Genomic DNA, 23,054 nt, shown 5'->3' on the forward strand with positions numbered 1-23,054 from the left:
TTCAGTAGAATGCAGGAATTAGTCCAATTCCGATATCTCACTCTTTAAAGTTTTTCTTTACCTCATACTGGAGGGTAAAAGCTCTGCATGACTGAACTTACGTTTTCTACTGGTTTTGTGAAATAAAATTTCCCAACATATTTTCCTCTGCCAGACAAACCTTAACCGTAAAATGTCTGAATTCTAACTATAAGACTACAGTATTTAGTACTCTGTAGTATTTTTATACCCTCCACCATACATAGTATGGATGGTATATTAAGTTCGTCATTCCGTTTGTAACTCATCGAAAGAATAATTTTAGACCCAACAAAGTATATATATTCTCGATCAGCGTAAAATTCTAAGACAATTTAGCCCTGTCCGTCCGTCTGTCCGTATGTTGTAATCACGCTACAGTCTAAACGAATTAAGATAGGAAGCTAAAATTTTGCACAGATCTCTTTTTTGTCTGCAGGCAGGTCAAGTTCGAAGATGGGCTATATCGGTTCACGATATCGTATATCCCCCATATAACTGTACACCCCGATATTCGGTATTTTGATGATGTTAGCCACATTTTCCAATGGAATTGTCTTAAAATCCACACAACTAGTCCCTTGTGAGTACTTTACCCCCTGAAAGAGAATTGTATATACAGGTCCATGATATCGTATATCCTCCATATACCTGTATATTCGGTATTTTGATGAGTTTACCCACATTTTCAACGGAATTGTCTGAAAATCCACACAAGGAAGTCCTTGTGGGTACTTTATACCTCGTCAGAGAATTATATAGGTCCATAATATCGTATAGCCCCCATATAACGGTACCCCCAATATTCGGTATTTTTATGATTTTAGCCACAGTTTTCAATGGAATTGTCTGAAATTCCACACACGGAGAATTGTCTATATAGGTCCACAATATCGCATGTACCCCATATAACGGTACTCCCCTTTATTTGGTATTTTGATTTAACCAAATTTTCCAGTGGAATTATCTGAAAACTCCACACAAGAAGTTCTTTGTGAGTACTTTACACCCAGACATAGATTTGTCTTTATAGGTCCACAATATCGTATATCTCCCCATATCGGCACCTTCCTATATATGATATTTTAAAGATTTTAAAAGAATTTTAATTGGATTTTATTTTTTTGAAAATTTTCTAATTCGTTCCAAATTGTGGAGGGTATTCAAAGTTCGGCCCGGCCGAACTTACTGCTTTTTTACTTGTTTTAGTTTCTATGTTTGAAAATAACACCTAAGCTGATGATTCACGTCGATGAGGACCTGTACACGCATATTAAATTCTAAGATACTCGTTCTAAATGTATAGGATTTTTCACAAAATCACGATTGTTAGTTCCTTCTTTCCAACAACACACCTCATCTGTAGGTCGATTCGGTAATTGTTATTGACTGAAAACCAAAGAAATTACAAACAATGAGGTCCATGATGTCTCGTATCAATGCGAAATTTTAATTTCCAAAAAAGCCTGGCTTATTGCAACCTAGCCACCAACATTTGCCCATTTTTTTTAGCCACTCACACGCCTTTTACAATTGTATATGTATAAATTATTCTTCACTGGTCCAGATTCTAACAGCATTCAAATCAGATTCATATAACCAAGTTATAAATAATTTATTACTGCATTTTAACTATTTCAATAATGTACTGCTTTTAAACATGGACTTACAAAATAATGTTAATATCCATTCAAGGTTTAATTATTCCAACCACACTTTTTTCGGAGCGGTTTTCAACTATTTCGTTACTGAAACTACTACCCCATAACTGGTGCCTGCGGTACTGCCCAAAAGATTACCTTCACACTACCATCAGAACGAAAACAATAAACGAACAAAAGACAGAAAAAGTTTTCAACTTAAAAGTAGGACATGAATGAATTCCATTGTGTCCTCTATTCAACTTTAATTGTGTGTGTGTGTGTGTTTTAATATTTTCATTATATATGTGTTATTGACACCAGGATCTGTTTCATTATTCGTCGTGCATTCTTTTTTGTTGGTCACACGAATTTCCTATCTCATGCCCCTCTGCCCTAAATTGCATACAATGGCAAGACAACACTGTGTGTGTGTGACCTCCAAAAAGTATGCTATGAAATTTAATAAAAATTGTGGTTTTTGAACTTCTCTAGCATTCCAATGAACAATGGTGACATTATGGGTATCCTCCTATACACATACACATTCACGTCACATTTATGCATGCATAGGGGGGTCGAATGATTTGTGGGTTTTTCTTAAAATATTTCGTTGTGTTAGGAAACCTTTGCACACTCAAATGTAGAGGGTATCCATGTTTATATATATATATATATGTGTGTGTGTGTGTGTGATATATGCTCTTGTGTATGACTTGATTTATATTCAAATGGGTCAGGGTTCTATGAGTTATGTGCAATTTTAATTTTTGGCCAAAGATATATGTTATTGAATTGTTCTCATTTCGCCAATGTATTATCTCAATTTTTTGGAATGTCTTTGAAATAGTTATGAGAATTGAGCCGGAAAATGATTTAAAATAGAAATAGTATTAAAGGATTTTAATCGAAATTAATTAATATATTTAAATAAGATTTTTTCCTTTTATATGCCCTACACCACATAGTGGTAAGGGTTTTATGGCTTCGTGCAATTGTTGGTAACATGGAGAAGAAAGCGAAATAGACCCATAGTTACTTTAAAGGATCTTCATATAATCACTTTCTGAATCGATTTCCCTCCGCCGGTCCTTGTATTTTTGTGAAAAAACGGCGGGCCGCATTTATTATCCAATTGAAATAAAATGTTCTACATATGGTACCAGATATCAGATATACCCTAGAACTGTCTATGGGAAATTTCATCAAGATCGGTTCAGACTTGGATATAGGTGTTATATATATCTTTATCCGATTTGACGTTAATTGTGCAGAAAATGGTTAATACAAGCTCAAATAGAGTGGATTTTTGCAACTATTACAGCATAGATGCAAATACTTCAGCATGGGTAAAAATCGCTTAAGATATAGCTATAGCTCCCATATATATGTTTTTTGCGATTTGGTGCTTTAGTCCCTTACATTCGTAATATACAGGTTTTTTGCAAACCAAATGGCCTATATCAGTCGAAATTACTTGAATTTTGATACATCCGACCAATTCAGCCTAAAAACAAGCGCTTCAAATTTTTGTGAAAAACGGTTCAGATATAGCTATAGCTCTCTTAAATATGCTTTATCCGATTGGGTGTTAAAGTCCATTACATACAGGGTGAGATGAAAAAAAAAACTGCAACCAACTTCAGACTGCCGTCATTTCTAAGCCACTCGTCCGACAGATGTTAAAATTATTCCAGTGGCAGGTCGTTATATTGTCTACAAGCGTACAAAAGCATTTTGGTGAGAACTTTCCAGAAAAAAAGTTATTCGCGATGGAATTCAAGCGTGATAGTGTGATTTCTTTATATTTTGCTGGAAAACCACAAGTAGCGTAGCCCGATGTCAAGAAAGTGGACGGAAGAAAACAGCAACATCAGCAGAAATGGTTCGAAAAGTAAAGAAGCAACTTGATCGAAACCCTCGTCGTAGTGGACGAAAAATGGCAGTAAGCTGATCATATCGCAATATTTTATTCGGTAAATATTGAAAAATGAGCCATTGAAAATTCCAAAAAAGTGCAAGAACTTACACAGCAACTGAATGAAAATAGACTCAAAAGAGCTAAAGAGTTGCTTCGCTTAGCCGAAAGTGGTGAACTGCCGAATTTGATTTCTTCGATGAGAAAACATTCGTTGGCTAGCAGTTTGTAAACAAACAGAATGATCGTGTTTACTTGCCAAAGAGGTCAGCTGGAAATGTGCAACTTCGGTTGGCCACCAGATCTCAAGCGCCGGTCATGGTGATGGTGTGGGCCGCCATAACAGCCGATTGTCGCTCTACGCTCGAATTAATCGACCGTGCAATCAGAATAAATGCCGAATACTATCGCGAAAATATTCAGGAAGGTGTATTAAAGCATTGGGCTCGCAAACATTTTGACCGCAGATTTTGGGCATTGCAACAGGCCTCAGCACCATAACACTCAGCACGCGCCTACCAAGAATGGTTAAAAAATGAGGTTCCTTGTTTTATTTCCAGCGCGCAATTGACTCCAAAATCTCCGGATACCAATCCGTTGGAATATTGTGTCTGAAGTATTTTGGAAAGCAAGGTTGGCACTAAAAAATACCAAAGTGTCGATCAACTCAAGCAAGCGCTTCGCCGTGAATGGGCCAAAGGTGACCAATTCGATCAAATCTAAACTTATTCTAAAATTTGATGCTATTCCCGACATTTTTATAACCTTTACCTTGGAAAGGAGGGTATATTAACTTTGTCATTCCGTTTGTAACATCCCTAAATATTCGTCGTAGACCCCATAATGTATATATATTCATAATCAGCATAAAATTCTAAGTCGATTTAACGATGTCCGTCTGTCTGTTGAAATCACGATACAGGCCACATTATTTGGCATAGAGCGTCAAAATTTAGCAGAATAATTTGTAGTGTGTCTAAGATGGTTGGTATTGAAAATGAGATATTTCGGTCCACGTTTTTGTATAGCCCCATATAACGTTACCTTCCGATATTCGGTATTTTGATTATTTTTGCCACATTTTTTCATAGATTTGTCTAAAAATTGATATTTGTTGGTCATAATGGGTTCTAGCTCCGGTGGCGAAACTTTGCATGTATAGGTCTACGTTTGGCATAGCCCCCATATAACGGTACCTCCCGATATTAGGTATTTTGATGATTTTTGCCACATTTTTTTCACGGATTTGTCTGAACATTGGTATTTGTAGGTCTTAATGGGTCCTAGTTCATGTGGCGAAACACTGTATGTATAGGTCCACGCGGTATCTTCCGATATTCGGTATTTAGATGGTTTTTGTCACATTTTTTCACGGATTTGTCTAGAAATTGGAATTAGTTGGTCATAATAGGTTCTAGCTCCGTTGGCCAAACATTGTATGTATTGGTCCCTTTATAGCGTTACCTCCCGATACTTGGTATTTTGATGATTTTCCCACATTTTCCCACGAATATGTCTAAAAATTTGTATTTGTAGGTCATAATTGATTCTAATGTTTTCTTTACCCTAAGGTTGAGGGTATTAAAATTTCAGCCCGGCCGAAAGTAATGTTTTTTACTTGTTTTTTTTTTTTTCATTTAATGAAATTAAAAATTTAATATTATGACTTTGTTGGAGTTTTTTATCTCACCCTGTATATAGGTGGTTTGTACCAAATCTTGGACCTTTACGGACAAATCCTTGCATGGTTGTTTCCTACATGCCGGGAACACAGACTATCAAATTTTTTTTGTTACTGAAAACCAACAACCAAAACCCCTAAAATTTGTGGGGGCTATACCAAAACGTGGACATGTATAGCAATTTTCAATACCAAAGCAGAGCCAAAATTCATCTGCGTAAATTTGTTTCAACTTACTTTCGTTCGAAAGCTAGAGCGATTTCCACTGTCGGATGGACATCGCTATACCGATATATATTTTTGCTGATCAAGAATATATCTACTTTGTTTGGTCTAAAATGTATATTTCGAAGTAATGAATAGGCAACGATAAATTTTATATACTTTCCATACGACTTCTTGCGGCATTCATATCTATTTAGCCACATATTCGAACAACCTGACGCCACCAATATTATTAAGTGTCGCTCAAGTGTTTACTTGAGTTTTTGCTGCTGGTGTTGCATTCGCACACTGTTTGATATTGACATTTGCATGCTGGTATTTGTGTGCAAAGATATTTTATTTGTAAAAATTCTAATATCCAAAAATGCTGATGTAGTTTTTTCCTCTTTTTTTACTAGTTTTTTTTTTTTTTTTTTTTTTGTTAAATAGAATCACATCCAACAGCTAAAAAACTAAAAATTTTCCTTATGTGTGTATGTGTGAGTGCCATGTCACTCTATTATGTTTTTTTTCCTGCCGAGTTTCATGATCCATTCTCTCGTTTAAATTTGTTTTTGTTTTTGCTTTTCTATGTTTTTGTTAGTTCATGTAAACCAATAAAGTTTAGTGTTATTTTTGTGCACACGCCTAGTGGCACAATCTGCGGGCATAATGTCTACAATCTAATGCAGTATTTGTTATATGTACCGTATGTGTGTATTTAAACGTGTGTGTGTGTGTGTTTTTTTTTATTTGCACACAATCAGCAGAGGATACTTTGTACACACACATGCACACACTTGGTATAGACAAACACACAAACAACCATTTAGACAAAAAAAAGGACATGACAGATGCCTGCAAGTGAAACTAATTTTGTCTCTTGAACAACAGCAGCAGCAGCAGTACATTTTTGTGGCTTAATGTTGCATTAACCTTATTTGAAAGTTAACCGAGTGTTCTGTACTATTACTATTATAAAATACAAAAATTGGCAACCACATGACCGGAGTATCTGTAGTATTCTTCGTGTTCCAAAAGTACTTTCCAGCCACTTACTCTTGTTGTGTGTCACTTGCTTTTTTGTTGTCCCCACATGTGTGCATTAATCTTTTCCGTTTTTCATTTACATATGCAGATTTTGGGGTTTGTTTGTTTGTCATGCGTCGGGATGTTAAAACAATAAATTTTATTCGTCGTATAATTAAGTTGCTTTCATTTAGACAATCAGCTAATTTGGCATCATTATTTTTTAGTTCATGGTCACAGATGTTGCGCTCAGACTGATGGCATCTGCCTGCCAGCTGCTGCTGCGGTTGCTCAAGTTGTGAAATATGTATCCTGTCAAGTTGGGGTTTGCTGTGTTGTTTTTAATTTTCATCTATTAGATTTTTTTTTATACCCTCCACCATACTATGGAGGGTATATTAACTTTGTCATTCCGTTTGTAACTCCTCGAAATACTCCTGTCAGACCCAACAAAGTATATATATTCTTGATCAGCGTAAAATTCTAAGTCGATTTAGCTATGTCCGTCTGTCCGTCTGTGTGTCCATCTGTCTGTCTGTGTGTCCGTCTGTTCTAATCCCACTATCCTTTGGACGAATTAAGATAGAAGGCTAAAATTTTGCACGCATGTTTATTTTGCCAGTAGGCAGGTTAAGTTCGTAAATGGGCCATGTAGGTCCACGTTTTAATGTAGCCCTCATATAACGGTACCTCCCGATAATATGTATTTTAATGATTTTAGTGACATTATTCACCGGAATCGTTTAAACGTTGGTATTTGAAGTTCGAAATAGATACTACAGCCTAAGACAGAAAATTGTCTGTGCAGGTCCACGTCTCCTTATAGCCCCCATATAACGATACCTCCCGATATTCGGTATTTCGAAGAAATTATTCACCGGAATTGTTTCAAATTTGGCATTTGAAGTTCGAACTGGGTACTACAGCCTAAGACAGAAAATTTTCTGTGAAGGTCCACGTCTTCCTATAGCCCCCATATAAAGGTACCTCCCAATATTCGGTATTTTGATGATTTTAGCATCATTATTCGCCGTAGTAGTTTCAAATTATGTATTTAGAGTTCGTAATGGGAACTACAGTCTATGACAGAAAATTGTCTATGCAGATCAAGATCCAGATCAAAGATCCAGTTGTCTGTGCAGATCCACGTCTCCTTATAGCCCCCATATAACGATACCTCCCGATATTCGGTATTTCGAAGAAATTATTCACCGGAATTGTTTCAAATTTGGCATTTGAAGTTCGAACTGGGTACTACAGCCTAAGACAGAAAATGTTCTGTGAAGGTCCACGTCTTCCTATAGCCCCCATATAAAGGTACCTCCCAATATTCGGTATTTTGATGATTTTAGCATCATTATTCGCCGTAGTAGTTTCAAATTATGTATTTAGAGTTCGTAATGGGAACTACAGTCTATGACAGAAAATTGTCTATGCAGGTTAAGGTCTTCGTATAGGCCCCATAAATAAGTACACCCCTATATTCGGTATTTTGACGATTTTAGTTACAATACCCACCGAAATTGTTTGAGATGTCGTATTTGAACTTCATAATGGATGCTACAGCCTGTGACAGAAAATTGTCTATGCTGGTCCAGGTCTTTGCACAGCTCCGATATAACGGTACCTCCCTATATACGATATTTTGATGATTTTAGCTACATTATTCACCGTTTATTTCAAGTTTCGAATTTGCATATGGTAATGGCTTATGACAAACAATGCCTATGTAGGTCCACGTCGTATAAACCCCAGTATAACGGCTATATTCGGAATTTTTAAAATTTTAACGGAATTTTTTAGGGGATTTATTTTTTGAAAATTTTCAAATTCGTTCCAAATGGTGGAGGGTATTCAAAGTTCGGCCCGGCAGGACTTACTGCTTTTTAACTTGTTTAATTTTTAAGCGCAAACATTACTGTATTTTATGTACTAAAAATAATTCTAGAATAATTTATTAAAAACAAGATCTATTAAAGATCCAGTTTCTGAGGCGTATTTGCTATATGTAGGAAACTTGGGCAACATTGAAGCTACCAAAACAATTATCCAAAATTAGAAGTAGTTAAAAGGCAAATTTTCAGATCAGCATTAGGGTCATCGTTTTGACCATTAGTTTCTCTGACAAAGAAAAACCGATATTCTGGTGGAAAATCTGTTGATTTTCTTTTTTAAGATCTGAGATAAGCTAACTTTTAGAATCAGTAGACCAAGCGATCTTTTGTAACAAATTAGAAAGTTACCATCTATGTTGGGACAGATTTGTGGGGGACGTACGGAAAGGTTGGTTCCATCTATTCAAATTTTACATAGAATGTATAAATGTAAATGTATAGCTGTCATATAGGGGTACGTCGCGACATTCAGTGTCTTGATGATTTTCGTAACATGTTTCCACAAATCTGTCTAAAAATTAGTAAATTAGTTTTTAGTAAAGGGTTCTAGCTCCGGTGGCGAAATATTGGTGTTTTAGGTGTTTTGACGATTTTTGCAACATTTTTCCAAGGATTTGTATACAAATTGGTATTTGTAGGTCATAATCGGTTCTAGCTTCGGTGGCGAAACTTTGCATGTCTACGTTTTGGTACAGCCGCCATATAACGGTACCTCCCGATATTAGGTATTTTGATGATTTTTGCCACATTTTTCACGAATTTGTCCGAAAATTGTTATTTGTAGGTCATAATTGGTTCTAGCTCGGGTGGCAAATCAATGTATACATAGGTCCATATTTTTGTATAGCCCCCATATAACGGTACCTCCTGATATTTGGTATCTTGATGATTTTCACCACATTTTCCCACGAATTTTTCTAAAAATGGGCAATTGTAGTTGATAATGGGTTCCAGCTCCGGTGGCGAAACTTTGTAGAGGGTGAGATGAAAAAACTGCAACCAGCTTCATACTGCTGTCATTTCTAAGCCACTCGTCCGTCCGCTGTTAAAATTATTCCAGTGACAGCTCATTATATTGTTTACAAGCGTACAAAAGCATTTTGGTGAGAATTTTCCAGAAAAAAAGTTATTCGTGATGGAATTCAAGCGTATTTTTTACATTTGGCTGGAAAACCACAAGTGGTTATCGTTAGAGCACTCCAGCATTTAGATATGAAGGAATCTTTTGTGTCTCGTGCCATCCCTCGTCACGATGATACTGTTAGCGTGGCCCGACGTCAAGGAAGTGGACGGAAGAAAACATCAGCCATCAGCAGAAATGGTTCGAAAAGTAAAGAAGCGACTTGATCGAAACCCGCGTCGAAGTGGCCGAAAAATGCGGCAAATATTGAAAAATGAGATCTGGGTAAAGCCATTAAAATTTCAAAAAGTGCAAGAAATTACATCGCAACGCAGCAGAAGGAAAATAGACTCAAAAGTTCTAAAGAGTTGCTCAGCTTGGCCGAAAGTGGTGAACTGCCGAATTTGGTTTTCTCCGATGAGAAAACATACCTTGTCCAGCAGTTTGTAAATAAACAAAATGATCGTGTTTACTTGCCAAAGAGGTCAGCTGAACATGTGTACCTTCGGTTGGCCACCAGAACTCAAGGTCCGGCTATGGTGATGGTGTGGGCCGCCATAACAGCCGATGGTAGCTCTCCGCTCGTATTAATCGACGAAACCATGGCATCAGAATAAATGCCGAATATTATCGCGAAAATATTGTGGAGGGTGTATTAAAGTCTTAGGCACGCAAACATTTTGACCCCAGACCTTGGACATTCCAACAGGACTCAGCACCATGGTTAGAAAATTAGGTTCCTCGCTTCATTTCCAGCGCACAATAGCCACCAAAATCTCTTGATACCAATCCATTGGACCATTGTGTCTGGAGTATTTTTGAAAGCAATGTTGGCAAAAAAAAATACCAAAATGTCGATCACCTCAAGCAAGCGCTTCGCCGGAAATGGGCCAAAAGACCGCAGATCAACATTCGGGCAGCGTTTGACTTTTTTGTAGTTTCTTATCTCACCCGTATACCTGAAATGCACGGATTCCAAGGAAATTTAAACGGAACGTTACAAAAATGTTGAAAGATATGTTTTTTGTTTTGATTATGGGTTTTTTATATCCTCTACCTTGAAAAGGAGGGTATATTAACTTCGTCATTCCGTTTGTAACATCCCTAAATTTTCTTGGGAGACCCCATAACGTGTACATATTCATGATCAGCACACAATTCTACGTCGATTTAACGATGTCCGCTTGTCTGTTGTAATCACGATACAGTACACTTTATTTGGCGTAGAGCTTCAAAATGTGCCAGAACAATTTTTATTGTGTCTAGAATTATTGGTATTGAAAATGAGATATATCGGTCGACGTTTTTGGTATATCCGCCATATAATGGTACTTCCCGATATTCGATATTTTTATAAATTTTGTCACATTTTTTAACGGATTTGTCAAAAATTTGGTCTCTGTAGAACATAATGGATTCTAGGTCTGGTGGCGATACATTGTATATATTGGTCCACGTTTTTGTATGACCCCCATATAGGGGTACCTCGCGATATTCAGTATTTTGACTATTTTCGCCACATTTTTCCACGAATTTGTCTAAAAATTGGTATTTGTAGGTCATAATGGGTTCTAACTCTGGTGGCGAAATTTGTATGTATCGGTCCACATTTTCCTATAGCGCACATATAACGATACCCTCCGATATTCGGTATATTGATGACCCACGAAATTGTTTCAAATGTGGTATTGAGAAGATTTGGTAGATGACAATCCTTGAAGAATAAAATTGTCTATAGAGGTTCCCGCATTATCCAAACTGTCTTACTGGTATTTGTAGTTTAAAGTGGAACACGTTGGAATTCAGATATTATTATGGAAAATTATGCAGTTCGTCAAATAATGTAATTTCTGCAAAACCTTGCGTTTTCTTTAGAAAACGGTCGCTTTATGGGTCTAGTTTTTCACAAAGCTATGCAATTTCGTCAAAAAAAAATTAAGAGTACTTGTATTTTAAAATTTTGCCTTGGAAAAATCCTATCGACTCCAATGTTTAAAATAAACAAGAGGCCCGTCATAATTATTACCGCTCTTGGTAGTTTCCGAAACAGTATATTTGTTCTCTCTGAATTGCTCTAATGACTTTATATACGATTCTGTTATTTGCATTTTCTAACTATATTGTCCTTTTACGGTATTTAAAGTGAACATTTTAAATAGGCAACAAAAAACTACTTTAGTATGCTGGCAAAAGCAAAAAGAGGATATAGCCTTGCCTAAAATGAGTTTATTTAAAAGAATCACAAAAACGGCTGAGGACTTTGTATGTAAGGATATACGCGTGTGTGTGTGTGTACAATAGTTTTTTTCCCTCAGTCAAATATGTGATTGTGAGTTCACCATGTCTGTTGCAGAGTTTTGTCGGAATCCTTTCTAGTGGTATTTGCTCTTTTTTTGTTTGCCTATTACTTCTACAACTACCACTACACAAGCAACAGTGATAAAAGAGGGGTAATTTGTGTGGTAGTGCTATAATCAAATAAATGGATAAAGACTGTGAAATGGAATAAAAGGATTTCATCAATGAAGATAGGAAGAAAATAGTTTTTAACATTTTTCTCTAACCACTGTAGTATCCTCTCCACACAGTTTTGTCTGTTGGTGCCACGCCACACTGCGCCATCCTTAACTCCTGGCCATGTGCAACGACTAGCTGAGTTAGTTAAACAATTTCAAGGTCCTTTTTGTTGCTGTGTGCATTTTTTGCAATGCTCCTCGCTCTTCTGTTCTGTTGTTTTGTTTTCGTTTCCCTCCCCCCCCCCCCCATTTTTCGGACAAATAAAGACAATAATGCAGTTAAGGATAAATTAAGAAAATAAAACTGGAAATAAATTTTTGCAATTTCCTCGAAACAAGAAAAGAAACGGAGAAGCAGTGAAACAGACTACAAACGTTAAATGCAGATCATAAGCCCAAAGGAGGATGCTGCAACGAGACAAGGACATTGACTGTAAGCTTTAGGCTTTGCGTTTTAGCTACAGCATTTGGTTGTATTTGTGGTTCGTTGTGGCATTGTTAGCTGTGGTGCTGGTGCTGGGGGTACTAATGCTATTTACAGTTCTGTAGTACTTCGTTTTCTTTGTTTTTTGTGTAATTCAAGTGCAACAACTCTATTCCTTCTATTGTTTGCTTGTTGATACGCCAGAGAAATACCAAAAATCTTTAAATTCTTTTAAGAATATTAAAAACAATTGCTTTGTCCCCATGGGCTTACATGTGTTGTTAAGGTTATGGCTTTCGAATGACTTTATTTATATTGGAATGGATTTTGAAGATTCTTGAAGAACTGACGGTTTATTTTCCATTAAAGTATATTTCCATATTTCTCATTTTTTTCTATGGGAAAATAATGACTCAGATGGCACTGAGGCCCGATTTCGGGTAGGTTTTTTCTATAGGGAAACATGCCTCAGATGAAACTGAGAACCAATTTTTTTTCTATGGGAGAAAATGTCTAAGATTTCTCAAAGGCCCATTTTTTCTATGAGAAAAACGCGTCAGGGTTCACCGAGGCCCGATTTTTTTCTATGGGAACAACAAATGCCTCCATGTCTCTGATTTTTCTGATGGGTGGACTGAGGCCTGACATTCTATGGGAAGAAATGTCTCAGTGTTCACAGAGGCCCAAATTTTGTTATGGCCAAAAATGCCTCAGTGGTTACAGAGGTGCCATATTTTTTCTAAAAAAAAAATCCTCAATGTTTTCAGATGTCCAGTTTTTTTCGTACCTGATATAAATCTGATGTAAATATTACAACGCTCCAGATTTAGACTATCGACAACTTCACCCACTGTTGTAGGGGAGGTGCCAGAAAGAGTGGGCCAATGTATCTCATCTTCACGCCAGTTCTATATTGGTATGTGTGAAATTTTAGGAAAAAAAAAAAATTTTTAGATCATCGGACTCTTATTTTACATTTTATAAGAGTTTGTCCCCTTTTTTCCGTATCTGACCTATCGCTGACAAAAATATTGGGATTTCCAAATTCGAACAAAATTGTATGATGCTTTAATTTTTTTTTTTTTTTAATTATTTTCAATTAAAATCTTTGGGGATGTACCAGAAGAAATGGACCGATATTGCCCATCTCCGGACTCGATCTAAGTTTCATAATATAATTACGCCGTACCAACTTTGGAACAAATCGGATAATTCCTTCGAGAGTTATGGTTCGCACCAGCCAGAGAGGCAGACGTACGGCCGGGCGGATGGACCCATAGATCGACTCCAAATGTCCAAAAAGTTATAAAACCGTTATATCGATGAGGCACCTTTTGGCCGTATCAAATGATATATGCCCTCTGTAGCCACATGGTTGAGGATATAAACCAATCCGGCCATTTCTTATACAGAAAAATTCGGCCTTTGTGCCATCTGAGGCATTTTTCAGGGCTCAGTACCATTAATGAGTCATTTTTTCTTAGAAAAAAATAAGGGCCTCAGTACCATCACTAAGGCATTTTTTTTCTATAGAAAAAAATCAGGGCTTAAGTACCATCACTGAGGCATTTATTTTTCTATAAAAAAAATCAGGACCTCAGTACCATCATTGAGGCATTTTTTTCTATAAAAAAATCATGGCCCCAGAACCATCACTGCGGCATTTATTTCTATCGAAACAAATCATGGCCTCAGTACTATCACTGGGGCATTTTTCTATCGAAAAAAATCAGGGCTCCGTAACACCTGAACAATTTTTTCCGTTAAGAAAAATCAGTGACTCAGTACCGGCTGAGGTATTTTTTCTATAGGAATAAATCAGGGCTCAGTACCACTGAGCCATTGTCTTCTATAGGAAAAAATCAGGGCTCAGTACCACTGAGCCATTTTCAGGGCTCAGTACCACTGAGCCATTTTTTTCTATAGGAAAAAATCAGGGCTCAGTCTCACTGAGCCATTTTTTTCTATAGGAAAAAATCCGGGCTCAGTCTCACTGAGCCATTTTTTTCTATAGGAAAAAATCCGGGCTTAGTCTCACTGAGCCATTTTTTTCTTTAGGAAAAAATCCGGGCTCAGTCTCACTGAGCCATTTTTTTCTATAGGAAAAAATCCGGGCTCAGTCTCACTGAGCCATTTTTTTTCTATAGGAAAAAATCCGGGCTCAGTCTCACTGAGCCATTTTTTTTTTCTATAGGAAAAAATCCGGGCTCAGTCTCACTGAGCCATTTTTTTTTCTATAGGAAAAAATCCGGGCTCAGTCTCACTGAGCCATTTTTTTTTTCTATAGGAAAAAATCCGGGCTCAGTCTCACTGAGCCATTTTTTTTTCTATAGGAAAAAATCCGGGCTCAGTCTCACTGAGCCATTTTTTTTTTTCTATAGGAAAAAATCCGGGCTCAGTCTCACTGAGCCATTTTTTTTCTATTGGAAAAAATCAGGGCTCCGTACCACTAAGCCATTTTATTATAGAAATCATAGAAAACAATCGGTGCCTCAGTACCGCCTGAGGTATTTTTTTCTATGGAAAAATCAATGCCTCAGTACCGCCTGGGGCTTTTTTCCTATAAATTTTTTTTAATGATTTTTTTTCTAAAGAACAAAATTGGTTCTCAGACTCTCACAATGTAGTTCGCTTATCATTTATCTAAAAAAAATCGACTAAAAAAGTTGTTTGCAAAATGTTCGTTTTTAATGAATGTATGATGTCATTGAAACTCGCAACTATTCTATTTCGAGGAACAAATATTTAGTCATCCAAAACATCTCGTGTAGATTGCACTTCAGTCCATCAACTGTGTCCATGAACTGAGCTAATGATGCCAAATTAGGTGAATGTCACAACAACAAAAGCATTCAGATAATGAAACACGAATTGGTTACTCTTTGTTTTGAAGCAACAAATTTCTAAATTCGAGAGGTAAATAAATTCCAATCGTGAGCGGAAATGTTGCAAGGACTGGTAAATAATGTATTTTTTTTTAAGGACAATGATGTTTAGGACATTGATGTTCAAGATTTTACTCAAATCCCTATAATATACAAAATTAATATGGGATTTTAATTATCAAAATTAGATTCCTGAAGGTGATTTTTTGGAATTCGAAATTAATAAGTTTCGCTCTAGATTAAAGTTACTATTGTAATTCCCCTATTCCCAGACGTCTAATTTAAAACATTGTCATTACAAGACTTAGAATACGTTAAACATGATTGTATCAAATATGTATACCTCAGATTAGTCATCCTTACCATCACTTCCAGAACCAACCCTTTATTAACACTTTAATAAACCAAAAGCCACCCCCATTCCATTTTCACCTCCCACCCTAAAAAGGGGATTAATTTCAAAAATCATGATCTTATAGCACGATTTTAATTTATCATCACAACAGCGGCAACAACAAATTCAACAAATTGCTACTAATAATTATTTTGCGTGATTCATATTAATTAACCACTCCCAGAGCGAGGGAGAGAGCGAAAGAAACATACTTCAGCGTTTATTAACATTTCTAATTTTTAAAAGAATTATGAAAATAGAACCCATTTAAAAGACACCCCTCACTCTCATCTCGACCACCATGTCGGTAAGCCATAAAACCTCTCACAACAAACGTGATGAATAATCAAAGAAGAAAACAATCATGCCACAAAAGCCGCACAACACACACACACACATCCACTCACAACGCTTACGGTGGAAAGCAAAAAGTTTACAACACCGTTGAGGCGTCATTACACTCTTAACACCGAGCAGAGCGTATTGTCTGTCATCAGCATTTAATGATTGTCATAATTCGCTGTTGTTGTTGTTGTTGCTGTTTAACACAATTTACAGCAAAATAACCGGTGGCCACGACGATGAGGCAACAGAAGAACGAACCAGAAGAGAAAGGAAATTATGAAACAAAACACAAGAATAATGGGAGGAAAGTGTTGTATTGTTGCTTTATAATCACGCTTTCATTTTAGCCGAAGAAAGATTCGGTGTAATAATGTAAACTTTGCAGCGAGTTTGGATGCTTTTCTGTGATTTTTATACCCTACACCACAAGGTGGTCAGGGTATTATGTCTTTGTGCATTTGTTTGTAACAGGCAAAAGGAAACGAGATAGACCCATAGTTCCTTTTGATTATCTGCATAGAATCACTTTCTGAGTTGTTTTATGCATGTCAGTCCGTCTGTCCGTCCGTCTGTCCATTTATTCTTATGAACAAAATGCAGGTCGCATTTATTATCCGATTGAGATGAAATTTTGCAAACAACATTTGTTTGGCCCAAGGACGAACCCTATTGAAATTGGAGATAATCGGTAAAAATTTAGATATTGCTCCCATATATATCTTCGTCCAATTTGCCTTTTATTGTGCACCAAACGTGTAATATCAGCCCGAATAGTATGAAATTTTGCACATACAAACAAATTAGGGTTGGAAATAAGTATGCCAAATTTTATCGAAATCGGTTCAGATATAGCTATAGCTCCCATATATATTGTTCATCCGATTTGTTATTTTTGTCCTCCGCAGCCGTAATATGCACTTTGTAACAACAATATTTGGGGAAATATATCAAATGCAGCTCAGAAATACCTTTGCTAAATTTTATCGAGATCGGTTCAGATTTGGATATAGCTCCCATATATAACTTCGTCCGATTTAACATTTGTTGTGCACCAAACGTCTATTATTTGTCCAAATGGGATGGAATTTGGCACATACGACCGAATTTAGTCTAGAAGGTAGTATGCCAAATTTGGTGAAGATCGGTTCAGATATAATTATAGCTCCCATATATATTGTTCATCCGATTTATTGTATTTGTTACCCACAGCCGTAATATGCACTCCATAACAACGATATTCAGGGAAATATATCAAATACAGATCAGAAATATCTTCGCCAAATGTTATCGAGATCGGTTCAGATTTGAATATAGCTCCCATATATATTTTTATCCGATTTCAAATTAATTTCGCACCAAATGGGCAATACAAGTCCGAATTTAAAAGATACAAATGCTTCGGCATATTTAGTCCTTTGAATTTTAAATTATAATTATAATCATAGCGTGTATGATTGAATTCTCCCATAAAAACTTCAATTATTAAGTGGAGCTCAACTAAATTAGCAAAGTGGTGTAGGGTATCATAAAATCGGCCCCGCCCGACTTTAGGACTTTCTTTACTGGTTAAATAATGAAATTAAAGAAAATTTGCTAATGAATTGGATTTGAAGACTACAACGAAATATTAAAACGTGCAGCAATATTGAATAGTTTTCAAGGTGACCTTTAAATCGGTTGGAAAATTTTTTTGTCTAAATAATGGTTTGCTAGTTGGAGCCTCCTAATCCAATTGGTTTGGTTTCAAAAAGGCTTCCTGGCATTGTCGCAGATTCAAAACTGATAAAATGGTCAATATCGTGATATTCATTAGAAACACATAACGAATTGGAACAAACGAAACGAACTGGAACAAAGTAAGCTAGTATAGGAAAAAACAAGTAAAAAAGCTTTAAGTTCGTTCGGGCCGAACTTTGAATACCCTCCACCATTTGGAACGAATTTGACAATTTTCGAAAAACATAAAATCCGTTAACAATTCCGTTATAATACGACGGCATGGACCTGTATAGGCCACTTTTGGCATAAGCCATTACAATATTCAAATGCGAAACTTAAAAAAAAAATCAGCGAATAATGTCGCTAAAATCATCAAACAACCGAATATCGGGAGGTGCCGTTATATTGGGGCTATACGAATGCGTGGACCTGCACGCTAAATCGAAATAGAATTTTATGCAGTCAAAAGTGACAAACTTAATATGCCCTCTATACTATGGTGGAGGTTTTAATTATAAAAGCAAGGATGACGTGTTTAATTTAAAGTGATAGTCGAAATACACAGTTCTAAATTCTGTGAATAATTCAACGTTAGTAATTTTAATCCGTAAGTCCTTGACATTTACTTAGTGGAAGAATTCTGAAACACAAACTTCAATTGAATCATATTGCATTCTCTTTTGAGGACTTCCGTTTCGGGAGGTTTGGAGTCCACCCGTAAGTCTTACTGGCGCCAAAGAAAATTCTTGAAGGGATTTTAACTTGTCTCAAAGAAAGCAACGGTGTTATTCACTTGATTCTGGTTTAACTGTTAAGCCTCAGAAAGGGTCAAAAGTTTGAACAATAATAATCCTCCCAAAAGGCAAAATAATTCTGGTACCTCCCCCACAAAAAGTCAATATTAAAAAAAAACCACAGTTGTCGTAAAATGTGGAATTAGTTTCTTAGCACATCTCAATATCTTTGCCTGCAAACGTGAAGATGGAATACATTGACCCACTCGTACTGGTACCTACCCATAAAAACAAACAGATAAAGGGTAAAGGTAGACCATATTGGTTTTAAAAAAGATCCTACCCTACAAAAATTCTAAATAAAAAAAAAAAAAACTTAAGACGTTTCACATTTATATCGAAAATGGGTAACTCCTTCTGAATAACCATATATTTTATGAAAGATAAATCGATTCTCTTCAAAATATGAATATGAAGTCTACGACAAGGTCCAAACGTAACTTAGCCAGGCTCGACTTAGCCAGTTCTTTAGATTAGGGTAATATTTGTGTAGGTTCTCGTATAGTCTAATTCGGTGTTTGATTATAGTTTGGAATCAGATATTTGAAGTTGTCAGACAAAAAAAGACACATTTAGGTCTACGTGTTTCTATAGTTCACATATCTCGAAAAGTTCTCGGAAAAAAGTATATCGAAAGTTTATTTAAATATTAAATATTCTCCACGATTTGAAAGTAATTTGCATATTAAAAAAAAACAATTGAATACAGGGAGTTGCTGTTATATTGCGACCAACACGAATACGTGGACCTGTATATGCAATTTTGTCGTAGACCATTTTGATATTCATATACGAAACTTGAAACAACTCCGATGAATAATGTCGTTAAAAATATAGAGAGGTATCGTTATATGGGAATATACGACCTGTATGAGCAATTTCTGTCATAGGATGTATTGCTCATAAAGAACTTCAAATTCCAAATTTGAAATATTTTCGGTGACAAATGTGACACAAATAATCACAATACTGAATATCTGGAGGTTATAGCAAAACGTGGCCCATTTTCAATACCAAAAGTCCTGCAGAGATAACATACATCTGAGTAAAATTTAATCAACCCAGATGAACATCGATAAATCGATATAGAATTGTATGCTGATTAATTCTATAATGTATTTTTCGAGGTGTTACAAACGGAATGACAAAACCTAATATATGCTCCATACTATGTATGGTATAAAAATAATGGATCTCATTAAAACAGGACGAAATTTTATAGTCGCCGCCGATGGAATACCTTAAATGAAAATTTCTTTCGATACCAGGAAATGAAACATGAAAACAAAGGCTATAGTCGTGCGGGGGCGGCCATGTGATATGCTGAAAGCCCTTATGACCAAATCCTTAGATTGGTTTTCAATTGCAGAGCGATTGCAAAATTAGGAAAATTTTTATTTTTTTTTGGTTCCATTTGAATCCCTAAATGTACATCTTCAAAAACAGTAGACTTCAATTCTGACCCTAATCCTACCCCCTGCAAAAATTTTTTGTAGAAAATATTCAATTAAAAAGTGTAAGGTAACTTGAAAATATCGCATGCGATAAAAAATATTCGCTTTTCATTGGCATATTTTTTACGCGATTTTATTATATTTTATACGTTTTAAGCAAGAGACCATTCAAAATTAATGAGAATTGTGAAAATCCAGTCCAGCGGTTCTTGACTTTAAAGCAGAATAACTAGGATCTATTTCTTTTACATATATATTGTAACTACTTTGCAATATATCCGATATCTTGGCTATCAGCAGAAGTGACCTTTTAATGTATTGGTGAATCGGCCGGGTTAAACAATATTCGCGGTTTAGTGGAAGTTTGGTATTTTTTTTGGCATAAAAGTTATGTTTTTTTACCCGCTAAAAGTTGTCCGATGACCGTCCAAGTAATGGTAGGCTTCTGTCCAGCCCTAAACTCAAACTGCATGCTAAATTTCGGGTCGAAATCAGGATATTTTTCTGTTTTTGGTACATTTCAACACCTAAATATTTAGCGTTCATCTCCAAAAATAATAGGTATCTATTGTGACCCTAACCCGACCTGCAGTTTCAGTTTCGTGAGGATAGGGCCATAACTGCGACCTGTGACGTGAAGGACAAGAAGGACAGACATACATAGCCAAATCGATTCAGCTCGGCGAGATAGACAAATCCGTTACAAAATGTGGCAAAAATCATTAAAATACGGATTATCGGGATGTACCTTTATATGGAGATCATACCAGATTTTGGAAAATAATGTCGCAAAAATATTATTAGCGATTTGGTTTAAATTAAAGTTTTTTTTTCTTAAACGCCGGCTTAACTGGTTTTGTATTGGCCCATGCAATTAGCAAAATTAATTGCGGCATTTTTTTGCAACCTTGAGAAGTTGACGACACTGACTCCATGTTATGACGCGGCATGTTCAAAAAAAAAAATAACACCAGTCATAAACACAATTCATTTTTTTCGTGTGTTTTTCTCATCGAATAGAAGAATGTGTGGGGAAGCAAGAATGAACGAATAGTAATAATAACAAAAGAAGACAATGCGGATGTGAAACATATGAATGGGATGGAGAGGGGAGGGAATAGCAATATGAAAAGAATGCTTTGGCTAAAATACAATAACCCAGAAGGAAGAAAAGACAAAGAGGAACAAGAAGAAGCAAAAAACAAAAAGAAATAAAAAAATACAAAAAAAAATTTAAAAAAAGTAATACTGACCTGACCTACTCTAAAGCTGAAAATCCAAAAGAAGAACGGCGACAACAGCCGTAGCAGCAACAGAAGAATGTTGGCTCCGTTGGAGTTCACACAGTTTGGTGCACTGTTCCGAAAATGTCACACACTCGAAACGCACATACAATCACGCTCTAACAGTCGGTGATTTTTTCTTTCACTCTGCTCCCGTCACAAAACGGAGATGTGAGGAGAATTTATAATACGAGTTATATTTCGCTGGTTTTGTAGTTGTTGTATTTTTTTTTTTTTTTTTTTGGTTTTGGTGCGCTTTTATTTTAGCGTCTTTCTTTTCATAAAACAAAATCAATGATGGATGCACTCAGAGTACTATTTCTTAATGAATAGTAGTGATAAACGTATTTGTTGTTTTTTTATCACAATGATTTCTTTTGTTTGGAGGAACTAGATGGAGAATAAAAGAGACACAAAATTTTACACAATATTGGAGATACTTGCGATTATGTGTTCTTGGGAGTTAAAACAGTGGAAAGTTTGGAAAAATACAAAAAAAAAATTAAAAAATAAAAATAGTTAACTTAGCTACCAAGAAAATCTAAAAAGTTGATGAATAATTTTTGATAACATGGACCGAAATTTTTACAAATCTTCTTCTACATCATCTCTGGAAGAAGTTATTCTGGGAATCTCAATTTTGGTTCACAAAAGTCACATAGTTCTCATATTCCATTAAAGGGGATTAAATTAAAAAAAAAAATAAACAAAAATTAATATCTAAAATTTTAAAAAAAAATATGAATTTGATGTTTTCAAATCCACATTTTGAAATAATAAAACCTCAATAGATAAAACCTAAAAAAAACGAAAGATTTAATTTAAATACAAAATCAACAAGAACATAAGAAGAAGCCAAGGTAACACAAAGGCATGGGGGAAGCCCTTAAATTAAAAAACAGAAAATAAACAACAACAATGCTGGTATGGTAGTACTACAACAATCTAGGGGAGTTGAAGCATAACCTACAACAAATCACAATTTCATAAAAATGCAAATGAAGTTAATTGAAAAAAAAAAAAAACAACAGAGACTACCGTCTTTCCCTCATCTCTTCTCACTGAAAGGCAGGTAGTCAGCTGAGTCTGGTACAACGGCTAAGCGTTCGAGTTGAATTTAACTTCTTTTCTCTCCTTGTATTCTCCGGCTTCTTACATTTATTCATTCATTTATTCTACTGCAATGACGTGATTGTGTATTTAAATTATTTCTTCGTTTCGCCTTTCTTTTGCACAATTTGGATTTTTTCCTCTGTCTTCTTCAGACATGCTTTAATTTATTTAAATGAATTGCACTCATTCACTTAATGGCGAGCCAACAATAAAAAGAGCTCGTTATGGCTGTAATTTCTATAAAATTTTCATATTTCCATCATCAGCAATTATTAATAACAAAACTAATATTTTTTCCACAAATAACACGTCATTTATTCAACATTATCAGCAGCATCATTATGATCGTTTCGAAAATATATTTTCGATCACATCCACCACACAGATATATAGATTTTTTTGATTTCTAATTAAAACACTTTATTTTTTTTTTTATTGTTGTAAGATCTCTTCTCAAGCGTTGTACGTAAAAACCCCCTTTGAAAAAACACACACTGTCCAACACGTCCCAAAACAAAAGACGAAAACCAACCTTGCGCCACGAGCGTAAATTGCCAACTAAACACTTTGGAGCACACTTGGACTCCACTTAAGGCAAACACAATGTTAACAACATCTCAAA

General features: G+C 35.8%; 1 protein-coding gene across 2 annotated transcripts in view; it reads right to left on the reverse strand.

Annotated features, from left to right (window-relative positions):
• Positions 1-23,054, reverse strand: part of LOC101891584 (keratin, type II cytoskeletal 1) — a 282,406-nt gene extending 259,352 nt beyond the window's left edge. The window contains exons 1-2 of one of the 2 annotated variants that reach the window (XM_059129847.1): positions 22,965-23,054; positions 21,295-21,709 (exon numbers count right to left, since the gene is read on the reverse strand). The gene's annotated coding sequence lies outside the window, so the exon portion shown is untranslated. Of the gene's footprint in view, positions 1-21,289; positions 21,710-22,964 lie in introns of those variants that run through there. The other variant, XM_059129848.1, reaches the window with a different exon arrangement.

The sequence above is a fragment of the Musca domestica genome, unplaced genomic scaffold (genome assembly GCF_030504385.1).
Source record: "Musca domestica strain aabys unplaced genomic scaffold, Musca_domestica.polishedcontigs.V.1.1 69, whole genome shotgun sequence".
In the NCBI taxonomy this organism is placed as follows: domain Eukaryota; kingdom Metazoa; phylum Arthropoda; class Insecta; order Diptera; family Muscidae; genus Musca; species Musca domestica.